An 11830-nucleotide genomic window follows, 5' to 3' on the forward strand; every position below is an offset into this window, starting at 1 on the left:
AAAATAAATAGTTGGTTCTTCGAAAAAATAAACAAAATTGATAAACCTTTAGCCACACTAACAAAGAGAAGACGAGAGAAAACCCAAATCACTAAAATTCGGAATGAACAAGGAAATATCACAACAGACACGACTGAAATACAAAACATAATTAGAAGCTATTTTGAAAATCTATACTCCAACAAAATAGAAAATCTTGAAGACATCAACAGGTTTCTAGATATATATGAATTACCTAAACTGAATGAGGAGGACATACACAATTTAAATAGATCAATTTCAAGTAATGAAATAGAAGAAGTCATCAAAAGCCTACCAACAAAGAAAAGTCCAGGACCAGATGGGTTCTCAGCCCAGTTCTACAAAAGCTTTAAAGAAGAGCTCATTCCAATACTTCTCAAAGTATTTCATGAAACAGAAAGGAGGGAACCCTCCCAAACTCATTCTATGAAGCCAATATCACCCTGAAACCTAAACCAGACACATCTAGGAAAGAAAATTTCAGGCCAATATCCTTAATGAATATTGATGCAAAAATTTTCAACAAAATTGTAGCAAATCGCATACAAAAATATAATAAAAAGATAGTGCACCACGATCAGGTGGGTTTTATCCCAGGGATGCAAGGTTGGTTCAACATCCAGAAATCAATAAATGTGATTCACCATATCAATAGAGTTAAAGTCAAGAATTACATGATTATTTCGATAGATGCAGAAAAAGCATTTGATAAAATACAGCATCCCTTCATGCTCAAAACACTGGAAAAAATAGGGATAGTGGGAACATTCCTTAACATTGTAAAGGCCATCTATGCTAAGCCCATGGCCAATATCATTCTAAATGGTGAAAAACTTAAAGCATTCCCCCTAAAAACTGGAACAAGACAGGGATGCCCTCTTTCACCACTTCTATTCAACATTGTCCTCGAACTCTAGCCAGAGCAATTAGACAGACCAAGGAAATTAAAGGGATACGAATAGGAAAAGAAGAACTCAAACTGTCCCTATTTGCTGATGACATGATTATATATTTAGAGGAACCCAGAAATTCCACCAGAAAACTTTCAGAACTCATAAGTAAATTCAGTAAAGTAGCAGGATATAAGACTAATGCTCATAAATCCAATGCATTTTTATACATAAGTGATGAATCTTCAGAAAGAGAAGTTAGGAAAACTACCCCATTCACAATAGCATCGAAAAAAATAAAATACTTGAGAATCAATCTAACAAAAGAGCTGAAAGACCTCTACAATGAGAACTACACAACACTAAAGAAAGAAATTAAAGAAAATCTTAGAATATGGAAAGATCTCCTATGTTCTTGGATAGGCAGAACTAATATTGTCAAAATGGCCATACTACCTAAAGTGCTATACAGATTCAATGTAATTCCAATTAAAATCCCAATGACGTACCTTACAGAAATAGAGCAAGCAATTATGAAATTCATCTGGAAGAATAAGAAATCCAGAATAGCCAAAGCAATCCTTAGCAGGAAGAGTGAAGAGGGGGTATCGCAATACCAGACCTTCAACTATACTACAAAGCAATAGTAACAAAAACAGCATGGTGTTAGCACCAAAATAGACAGGTAGATCAATGGTACAGAAAAGAGGACATGGACACAAACCAAAATAAATACAATTTTCTCATACTAGACAAAGGTGCCGAAAATATGCAATGGGGAAAAGATAGCCTTTTCAACAAATGGTGCTGGGAAAACTGGAAACCCATATGCAGTGGAACGAAACTAAACCCCTATCTCTCATCCTGCACAAAAATCAATTCACAATGGATCAAGGACCTTGAAATCAGACCAGAGACTCTGCATCTTATAGAAGAAAAAGTAGGTCCAAATCTTCAACTTGTTGGCTTAGGATCAGACTTCCTTAACAGGACTCCCATAGCACAAGAAATAAAAGCAAGAATTAATAACTGGGATAGATTCAAACTAAATAGCCTTTTCTCAGCAAAGGAAACTATCAGCAATGCGAAGAGAGAGCCTACAGAGTGGGAGAAAATCTTTGCCACTCAAACTTCAGATAAAGCGCTAATTTTCAGAATATATAAAGAACTCAAAAAACTCTACACCAAGAATACAAATAACCCAATCAACAAATGGGCTAAGGATATGAACAGACACTTCACAGAAGAAGATCTATAAGCAATCAACAAACATATGAAAAAATGTTCACCATCTTTAGTAATAAGAAAAATACAAATCAAAACTACCCTAAGATTCCATCTCACCCCAATTAGAATGGCAATTATCAAGAATACAGAGGGAGGTTCAAGATGGCGGACTAGAGGGCGGCTGCATTTCATGTTGCTCCAGGACTCAAGATTCAAAAGAGGAGATAGTGACTTGGGACCAACTCAAAGCCTCCGGGGGAGTTTCTCCCATAGGGGAGGCGTCCCGGATGGGGCAGTAGCCCTGGAACGCAGAGAACTTTGTGAAGTACAATGACTCGGCGGGTCGCCCCTCCCCCGCCGGAGCGGTAAAAACGGACAGCAAAGCCGAGCGAAAAATGGCGGATTGAAGTTTCCAGGACCGCGGGCAGATTCTCTAACCTAAGGAGACTCGTCTGCGAAGGGTGAGGCTCTCAAGCCCAGGAGGGAGGTCCGGGCCCCTGGGAACGTTGCCTGCGAAGGCTGCCCTGCCCAGGCGGCAAGACACACCTCCCCTGCTGGAGCAGTGAACTCGGAAAGCGGGGAACTTTGCAAGGGAGGTTGTGCGACACACCGCTTGGTTTTGAAGCGATCTGCCAGGGCTCCAGCGGCTGCCAGAGAAAGAGTGGGGTGGCGAGTTGTTTGGATCCAGCAACCGCCTGAGCAACGGGGAGGGGGCTGCCCAGAGGAGGTGGAGGTACGCAGTGAGTGCCTTGGTCTCCAAGCGCCCACACCTGGAGGAAGAGACGAGCGACGGGTCACTGGGGCTTGGAGCATATGTACGAGGCTCCAAGTGACTGCTCAGAGGGCGGGTCGCATAGCCAGGCAATTAGGTGCATAGCAAGGTCCGGTCCAGGGACCTAGGCACCTTTTCTTGAATGAACTACACAGAGACAAGCTGAGGGGCGAAGTGAAGGTTCCAGGACTTCAGGCAGCGTCTCTGAGAAGGGACAACCTAAGGAGACTCGTCTACGAAGGGTGAGGCTCCCAGGCCCAGGAGGTAGGTCTGGGCCCCTGGGAAGGCTGCCCTGCCCAGGCAGCAAGACACATCTACCCTCATTGGAATAGTGAGCTCGGAAAGTGGGGAACCTTGCAGAGGAGGCCGAGCAGCACACCGCTTGGTTTTTTGGTTTTTTGGACCAATCTGCCAGGGCTCCGGGGGCTGCCAGAGAAAGAGTTGGGTGGCGAACTATTTGGATTCAGCAACTGCCTGAACAATGGGGAGGGGGCTGTCCTGAGGAGGTGGAGGTGCGCAGTGAGTGGCTTGGTCTCCAAGCGCCCACACAGAACACTGGGTGGCTGCCTGGAGGAAGAGACGAGTGACGGGTCACTGGGGCTTGGAGCATATGTACGAGGCTCCAAGTGACTCTTCAGAGGAGGGGTCGCATAGCCAGGTGATTAGGTGCAAAGCACGGTCCGAGCCGGGGATCTAAGCACCTTTTCTTGAAAGAGCTACACAGAGACCAGCTGAGGGGTGGAGCGAAGGTTCCAGGACTGTGGGCAGCTTCTCTGAGGAGGGGCCACCTAAGGAGACTCGTCTGCGAAGGGCAGGGCTCCCAAGCCCAGGAGGTAGGTCCAGGCCCCTGGAAACGCTGCTTGGGAAGGCTGCCCTGCCCAGGCGGTAGTTCTGGACTGAGGGGAACCTCTAGGAGGGGAACGGACTAGTGAGACCTCCCCACCGGGTGGGTCTTCCCCGCCGAGTGAGGTTTTCCCACAAAGACAGTAAAACCAGAGACACAGGCCCAAACAGGCATTGCCTCAGCCCGCAGTCTAGCTCCCCTTTGGATGACCATTGGTCAACAAGTAGAGGCACCTCTGCCCTCTAGCAGGGAATATACCCCACCTGAAGACCACCACCCCTAGAGAGGCAGCTACCTAGGGGAACACCGAAGTATCAACTTCCTCTAAGACTTCAGGCTACTGAAGGATAAGAGGGGATACACTAGCAATCTTCAGGGACATTATAAGTCAATAGAGGAAATCTGCAACATCTCTGCAGTCCACTGATACCTGAACAATATGAGAAAACAAGGGAAGAAAATGCCTCAAACAAATCTGGATGTTATATCAATAAAATCCAATGACAGCATGGCAGAAGAAATGTCAGAAAGGGAGTTCAGAATGTACATAATCAACATGATAAGGGAAGCAAACGATGAAATGAAAGAGCAAATGCAGGCATTGAATGAACGCACCAATAGACAGTTAAAAGAGCAAATACAGGAAGCAAAAGACCATTTCAATAAAGAGTTAGAGATATTGAAAAAAAACCAAACAGAAATCCTTGAAATGAAGGAAACAATAAACCAAATTAAGAACTCCATAGAAAGCACAACCAATAGGATAGAACACCTGGAAGACAGAACCTCAGATATTGAAGACAAAATATTTAACCTCGAAAAATAAGTCGAACAAACAGAGAAGATGGTAAGAAATCATGAACAGAATCTCCAAGAACTATGGGATATCATGAAAAGGCCAAATTTGAGAATTATTGGGATTGAGGAAGGCTTAGAGAAACAAACCAAAGGAATGAACAACCTATTCAATGAGATAATTTCAGAAAATTTCCCAAATCTGAAGAACAAAATGGAAAATCAAGTTCAAGAGGCTTACAGGACTCCAAATACACAAAATTACAACAGACCCACACCAAGGCACATTATAATGAAAATACCTAGCATACAAAATAAAGACAGAATCTTAAAGGCTGTGAGAGAAAAGAACCAAATTACATTCAGGGGGAAGCCAATACGGATATCAGCAGATTTTTCAATCCAGACCCTAAAAGCTAGAAGGGCCTGGAATAACATTTTTCAAGCCCTAAAAGAAAATGGATGCCAACCAAGAATCTTATACCCAGCAAAACTTACCTTCAGATTTGACAACGAAATAAAATCCTTCCATGATAAACAAAAGCTAAAAGAATATACAAAAAGAAAGCCAGCATTACAGAACATTCTCAGCAAAATATTCCATGAAGAAGAAATGAAAAACAAAGAAGCAAATCAGCAAAGGGAGGAGATATCCTAAAGGAACTCTCAAATAAAGAGGAACCAAGTCGTGTCAAAAATAAGCAAATAAATGAATAAAATGAGTCAAATGACCGGGAATACAAATCATATCTCAATAATTACCCTGAATATTAACGGCCTGAATTCATCAATCAAAAGACATAGACTGGCAGATTGGATAAAAAAGAAAGATCCAACAATATGTTGCCTGCAAGAGACTCATCTCTTAGAAAGAGATACCCAAAGACTAAAGGTGAAAGGATGGGAAAAAACTTACCATGCACATGGATCCAGCAAAAAAGCTGGGGTATCCATCCTCATTTCAGATAAAGTGGACTTCAAGACAAAGTTAATCAGAAGGGATAAAGAAGGACATTTCATAATGCTTAAGGGAACCATAAATCAGCAAGACATAACAATCATAAATATCTATGCCCCAAACAGTGGCTCACCCATGTATGTCAAACGAATCCTTCTCAATCTCAGAAACCAAATAGACCACAATACAATAATACTAGGTGATTTTAACACGCCTCTCTCTCCACTGGACAGATCTTCCAAACAAAAATTGAATAAAGAAAACTTAGATCTCAATAACACAATCAATAATTTAGACTTAACAGACATTTATAGAATATACCATCCAACGAAGAGTGAATACACTTTCTTCTCAGCAGCACATGGATCCTTCTCTAAAATAGACCATATATTATGCCACAAAGCTAATGTTAGCAAATACAAGAAGATAGAGACACTTCCTTGTATTTTATCAGACCATAATGGATTGAAACTAGAAATAAATGAAAGAGCAAAAAACAGAAATTACTCCAACACCTGGAGATTAAACAATATGCTATTATATGAGGAATGGATAACAGAAGATATTAGGAAGGAAATTAAAAAATTCTTAGAGGTAAACGAGAACAAAGAAACATCGTATCAAAATCTCTGGGACACTATGAAAGCCGTACTTAGAGGAAGATTTATTTCATGGAGCGCATTTAATAAAAGAAGTAAAACTCAAAAAATAAATGAACTAACACTACAGCTCAAAGCCCTAGAAAAAGAAGAACAGACCAACACCAGAAGTAGTAGAAGACAGGAAATAGTTAAACTCAGAGCTGAAATCAACGAAATTGAAACGAAAGAAACAATACAAAAAATTGACAAAATAAATAGTTGGTTCTTCGAAAAAATAAACAAAATTGATAAACCTTTAGCCACACTAACAAAGAGAAGACGAGAGAAAACCCAAATCACCAAAATTCGGAATGAACAAGGAAGTATCACAACAGACACGACTGAAATACAAAACATAATTAGAAGCTATTTTGAAAATCTATATTCCAACAAAATAGAAAATTTCGAAGATATCAACAAGTTTCTAGAGACCTATGAATTGCCTAAACTAAACGAGGAGGACATGCACAATTTAAATAGACCAATTTCAAGTAATGAAATAGAAGAAGTCATCAAAAGCCTATCAACAAAGAAAAGTCCAGGACCTGATGGTTTCTCAGCCGAGTTCTACAAAACCTTTAAAGAAGAGCTCATTCCAATACTTTTCAAAGTATTCCATGAAATAGAAGAGGAGGGAACCCTCCCAAACTCATTCTACAAAGCCAATATCACCCTGATACCTAAACCAGACAGAGACACATCGAGGAAAGAAAATTTCAGACCAATTTCCTTAATGAACATCGACGCAAAAATTCTCAACAAAATTTTAGCAAATCGCATACAAAAATGTATTAAAAAGATAGTGCATCATGATCAAGTGGGTTTCATCCCAGGGATGCAAGGTTGGTTCAACATCAGGAAATCAATAAATGTAATTCACCATATCAACAGACTTAAAGTCAAGAATCACATGATTATTTCAATAGATGCAGAAAAAGCATTTGATAAAATACAGCACCCCTTCATGCTCAAAACACTAGAAAAAATAGGGATAGTGGGAACGTTCCTTAACATTGTAAAGGCCATCTATGCTAAGCCCATGGCTAATATTATTCTTAATGGTGAAAAACTGAAAGCATTCCCCCTAAAATCTGGAACAAGGCAGGGATGCCCTCTCTCACCACTCCTATTCAATATCGTCCTTGAAACTCTAGCCAGAGCAATTAGACAGACCAAAGAAATTAAAGGGATACGAATTGGAAAAGAAGAACTCAAACTATCCCTATTTGCTGATGATATGATTATATACTTAGAGGAACCAGGAAATTCCACCAGAAAACTCTTAGAACTCATAAGTGAATTCAGTAAAGTAGCAGGATACAAGATCAATGCTCATAAATCCAATGCATTTTTATACATAAGTGATGAATCTTCAGAAAGAGAAGTTAGGAAAACTACTCCATTCACAATAGCCTCAAAAAAAATAAAATACTTGGGAATCAATCTCACAAAAGAGGTGAAAGACCTCTACAATGAGAACTACACAACACTAAAGAAAGAAATTAAAGAACACCTTAGAAGATGGAAAGATCTCCCATGTTCCTGGATAGGCAGAATTAATATTGTCAAAATGGCCATACTACCAAAAGTGCTATACAGATTCAATGCAATTCCAATTAAAATCCCAATGATGTACCTTGCAGAAATAGAGCAAGCAATTATGAAATTCATCTGGAAGAATAAGAAACCCAGAATTGCTAAAGTAATCCTTCGCAGGAAAAATGAAGCAGGGGGTATTGCAATACCTGAACTTCAACTTTACTACAAAGCAATAGTAACAAAAACGGCATGGTATTGGTACCAAAATAGACAGGTAGATCAATGGTACAGAATAGAGGACACGGACACAAACCCAAACAAATATAATTTCCTCATACTAGACAAAGGGGCCAAAAATATGCAATGGAGAAAAGATAGCCTCTTCAATAAATGGTGCTGGGAAAATTGGAAATCCATATGCAACAAAATGAAAATAAACCCATATCTCTCACCGTGCACAAAACTAAACTCAAAATGGATTAAGGACCTCGGAATCAGACCAGAGACCCTGCATCTTATAGAAGAAAAAGTAGGTCCAGATCTTCAACATGTCGGCTTAGGACCAGACTTTCTCAACAGGACTCCCATAGCACAAGAAATAAAAGTAAGAATCAACAACTGGGATAGATTCAAACTAAAAAGCTTTCTCTCAGCAAAGGAAACTATCAGCAATGTGAAGAAAGAGCCTACAGAGTGGGAGAAAATCTTTGCCAATCATACTTCAGATAGAGCACTAATCTCCAGAATCTATACAGAACTCAAAAAACTCAACACCAAGACTACAAATAATCCAATCGACAAATGGTCTAAGGAAATGAACAGACACTTCACAGAAGAAGACCTACAAACAATCAACAAACATATGGAAAAATGTTCAACATCTCTAGTAATAAAAGAAATGCAAATCAAAACCACCCTAAGATTCCATCTCACCCCAATCAGAATGGCGATTATCAAGAACACAAGCAACAACAGGTGTTGGCGAGGATGTGGGGAAAAAGGTACACTCATACATTGCTGGTGGGGTTGCAAATTAGTGCAACCACTCTGGAAGGCAGTATGGAGATTCCTTAAAAAACTTGGAATGGAACTACCATTTGACCCAGCTATCCCACTCCTTGGCCTATACCCAAAGGACTTAAAATCAGCATACTACAGAGATACAGCCACATCAATGTTCATTGCTGCTCAATTCACCATAGCCAGATTGTGGAACCAACCTAGATGCCCTTCAGTTGATGAATGGATAAAGAAACTGTGGCATATATATACAATGGAATATTACTCAGCCATAAAGAATAATAAAATTATGGCATTTGCAAGCAAATGGACGAAATTGGAGAATATCATGCTAAGTGAGATAAGCCAATCTCAAAAAACCAAAGGAAGAATGATCTCGCTGATAAGTGGATGATGATACATAATGGGGCGTGGGAGGTGTTAGTTTTAGGGTTAGAGTGAGGGTTAGGGAGGGGGGCAAGAATGGGGGAAGGAAGGACTGTATAGAGGGAAAAGAGGGATGGGAGGGGTGGGGGGAAGGGGAAAAAAATAACAGAATGAATCAACCAACATCACCCTATGTAAACGTATGATTACACAAATGGTATGCCTTTACTCTATGTACAAACAGAGAAAGAACATGTATCCCACTTGTTCACAATAAAAAATAAAATAAAAAAAAAAAAAAAGAATACAAGCAACAATAGGTGTTGGAGAGGATGTGGGGAGAAAGGTATACTCATACATTGCTGGTGGGGCTGCAAATTAGTGCAGCCACTCTGGAAAGCAGTGTGGAGATTCCTTAGAAAACTTGGAATGGAACCACCATTTGACCCAGCTATCCCACTCCTTGGTCTATACCCAAAGGACTTAAAATCAGTATACTACAGAGATACAGCCACATCAATGTTCATAGCTGCTCAATTCACAATATCCAGATTGTGGAACCAAACTAGATGCCCTTCAATTGATGAATGGATAAAGAAACTGTGGCATATATATACAATGGAATATTACTCCACCATAAAGAATGATAAAATTATGGCATTTGCAGGCAAATGGATGAAATTGGAGAACATCATGCTAAGTGAGATAAGCCAATCTCAAAAAACCAAAGGACAAATGATCTCAGTGATATGCGGATGATGACACATATAGGGGGTGGGAAGGGGGCAAGAATGGGGGAAGGAGGTACTGTATAGATAAGAGGGGAGGAAGGAGTTGGGGGGGAGAAAAAAAATAACAGAATGAATCAAAAACTATTACCCTAGGTAAATGTATGATTACACAAATGGTATGCCTCTACTTCATGTACAAACAGAGAAACAAGATGTATCCCATTTGTTTACAATAAAAATGAAATTAAAAAATTTTTGAAGTACTTAAAAAAATAAAATAAAATCAGCACACCACAGTGACACAGCCACATCAATGTTTACAGCAGCACAATTCACAACAGCTAAGCTATGGAGCCAACTGAGGTGCCCTTCAATAGATGAATGGATAAAGAAAATGTGGTATATATACACATCGGAATATGACTCTGCCATTTAGAAGAATGACTTTATGACATTTGCCAGTAAATGGATGAATATGGAGACTCTCATATTAAATGAAATAAGCTAATCCCAAAAAAACAAAGGTTGATTGTTTACGCCAATATGGGGAAACTAACCCACAACAAGGGGTGGGGGCAGGAGAATAGGAGTTCTATAGATTAGACATAGTTCTATAGATTAGAAGAAAGGGAGGGAATAGGAAAAGGAAAGACGGTGGAATGAATAAGGCATAATTTTCCTAAGTACATGTATGAAAACACCACAGTGAATCCCACCATTGTGTACATTCACAAAAATGGGATCCTAATTAGAATAAGGCCCATACTTGCATAATTACAAAAAAAAATGGATTCTACTTGATGTATAACTAAAAAGAACAAATTTTTAAAAAGATCCAAACTATATCAGGACTAATTGTGGCAACAGATAGCTATGTGTGGACTCTGACTACTAACCAACCTGTGTGGGTGATACCCTCAGGATCCCACAAGGCAGAGTGACCATCCAGCATTCCAGTGAGTCCTCATCCCAGGTTCTAATACCTCTAACCCCACCATGTAGCCTAAAAAATCACTGGATGCACTGTCCCCTGCCCAGGTCACCAAACACTAAGCTGAGCTGCTGCTAAACCAGGTCATCCTCCAGCCACATGTATTCCCCAGGTCAGTTCTTCCTGCTTTCACCGTCCTGCCTGTCCCTCCTGGAGCCCAGGCTAATCATCTGCCCTTGGAGAATTCTACTGCCTCCAGGGAGAAGCCAGAGGGTGACTGTGGTCTATGTGCAGCAAGGGTGGGAAAATGAGAGGACAGCTGACTGCTCTTGACCCCACTCACTGTGCTTTCCTTAACACCACCACAACCCCATAGCTAGAGGCTCCCACTGAACAAAGGAGGGGAAAAGACAGAAGAGGAACAGGGAAGTGAGTTTAAAAAAAAAAAAATCAGAATAATTGGGGACATTTCAAGGGAGCAAGCCCAGCACCTGAGCAATGTGATAGCTCTGGGCCAGGGGTTTTATATGTTGCATCATAAAACAGGAGATGAATAGGAGGACATTCACCTTCATGGTCAGCAGCTTCAGGGGATGCTCCAGCAGCTGCACAGGGAGAGCAGACAAGGGTCTCCTGGCAACCCCATTATTAGGGGGTTTCTTAAGTCCTTAGAGCACAGGGAACAAACCCAGATAAACACTGAAGGAACTTGTAAAACACACCCAATTCACCCAACCAAGACAAGCACACATTCCCACAGTGGTCCTGGAGACAACAGTAACGTGTCACACCATCACTCACCCGCAGGCTGTGCTACCCAGCAAGACCCAGAAGTCAAGTGACAAGGCCTTCTGAGGTCAAGCAGAGCCAACTCATTGCAATGGTTTGAATGTGATTTGTCCCCACCAACACTCACGTTTAGTTTAGTCCTCAATGTGGCAGTGTTGAGAGGTGGGGCCTGGGGAGAGGTATTTGGAACATGGGACCAGAGTACTCGTGAATAGATTATGCCTTTCTTAGATGGGCAATTTCTGGCTTTATGGAGGGCCTGTATCAGTTACTTAGAGGGAAGGTTGTTATAAATCAAGTTTGACC

The sequence above is a fragment of the Sciurus carolinensis genome, chromosome 2 (assembly GCF_902686445.1).
Source record: "Sciurus carolinensis chromosome 2, mSciCar1.2, whole genome shotgun sequence".
Taxonomy (NCBI): Eukaryota; Metazoa; Chordata; class Mammalia; order Rodentia; family Sciuridae; genus Sciurus; species Sciurus carolinensis.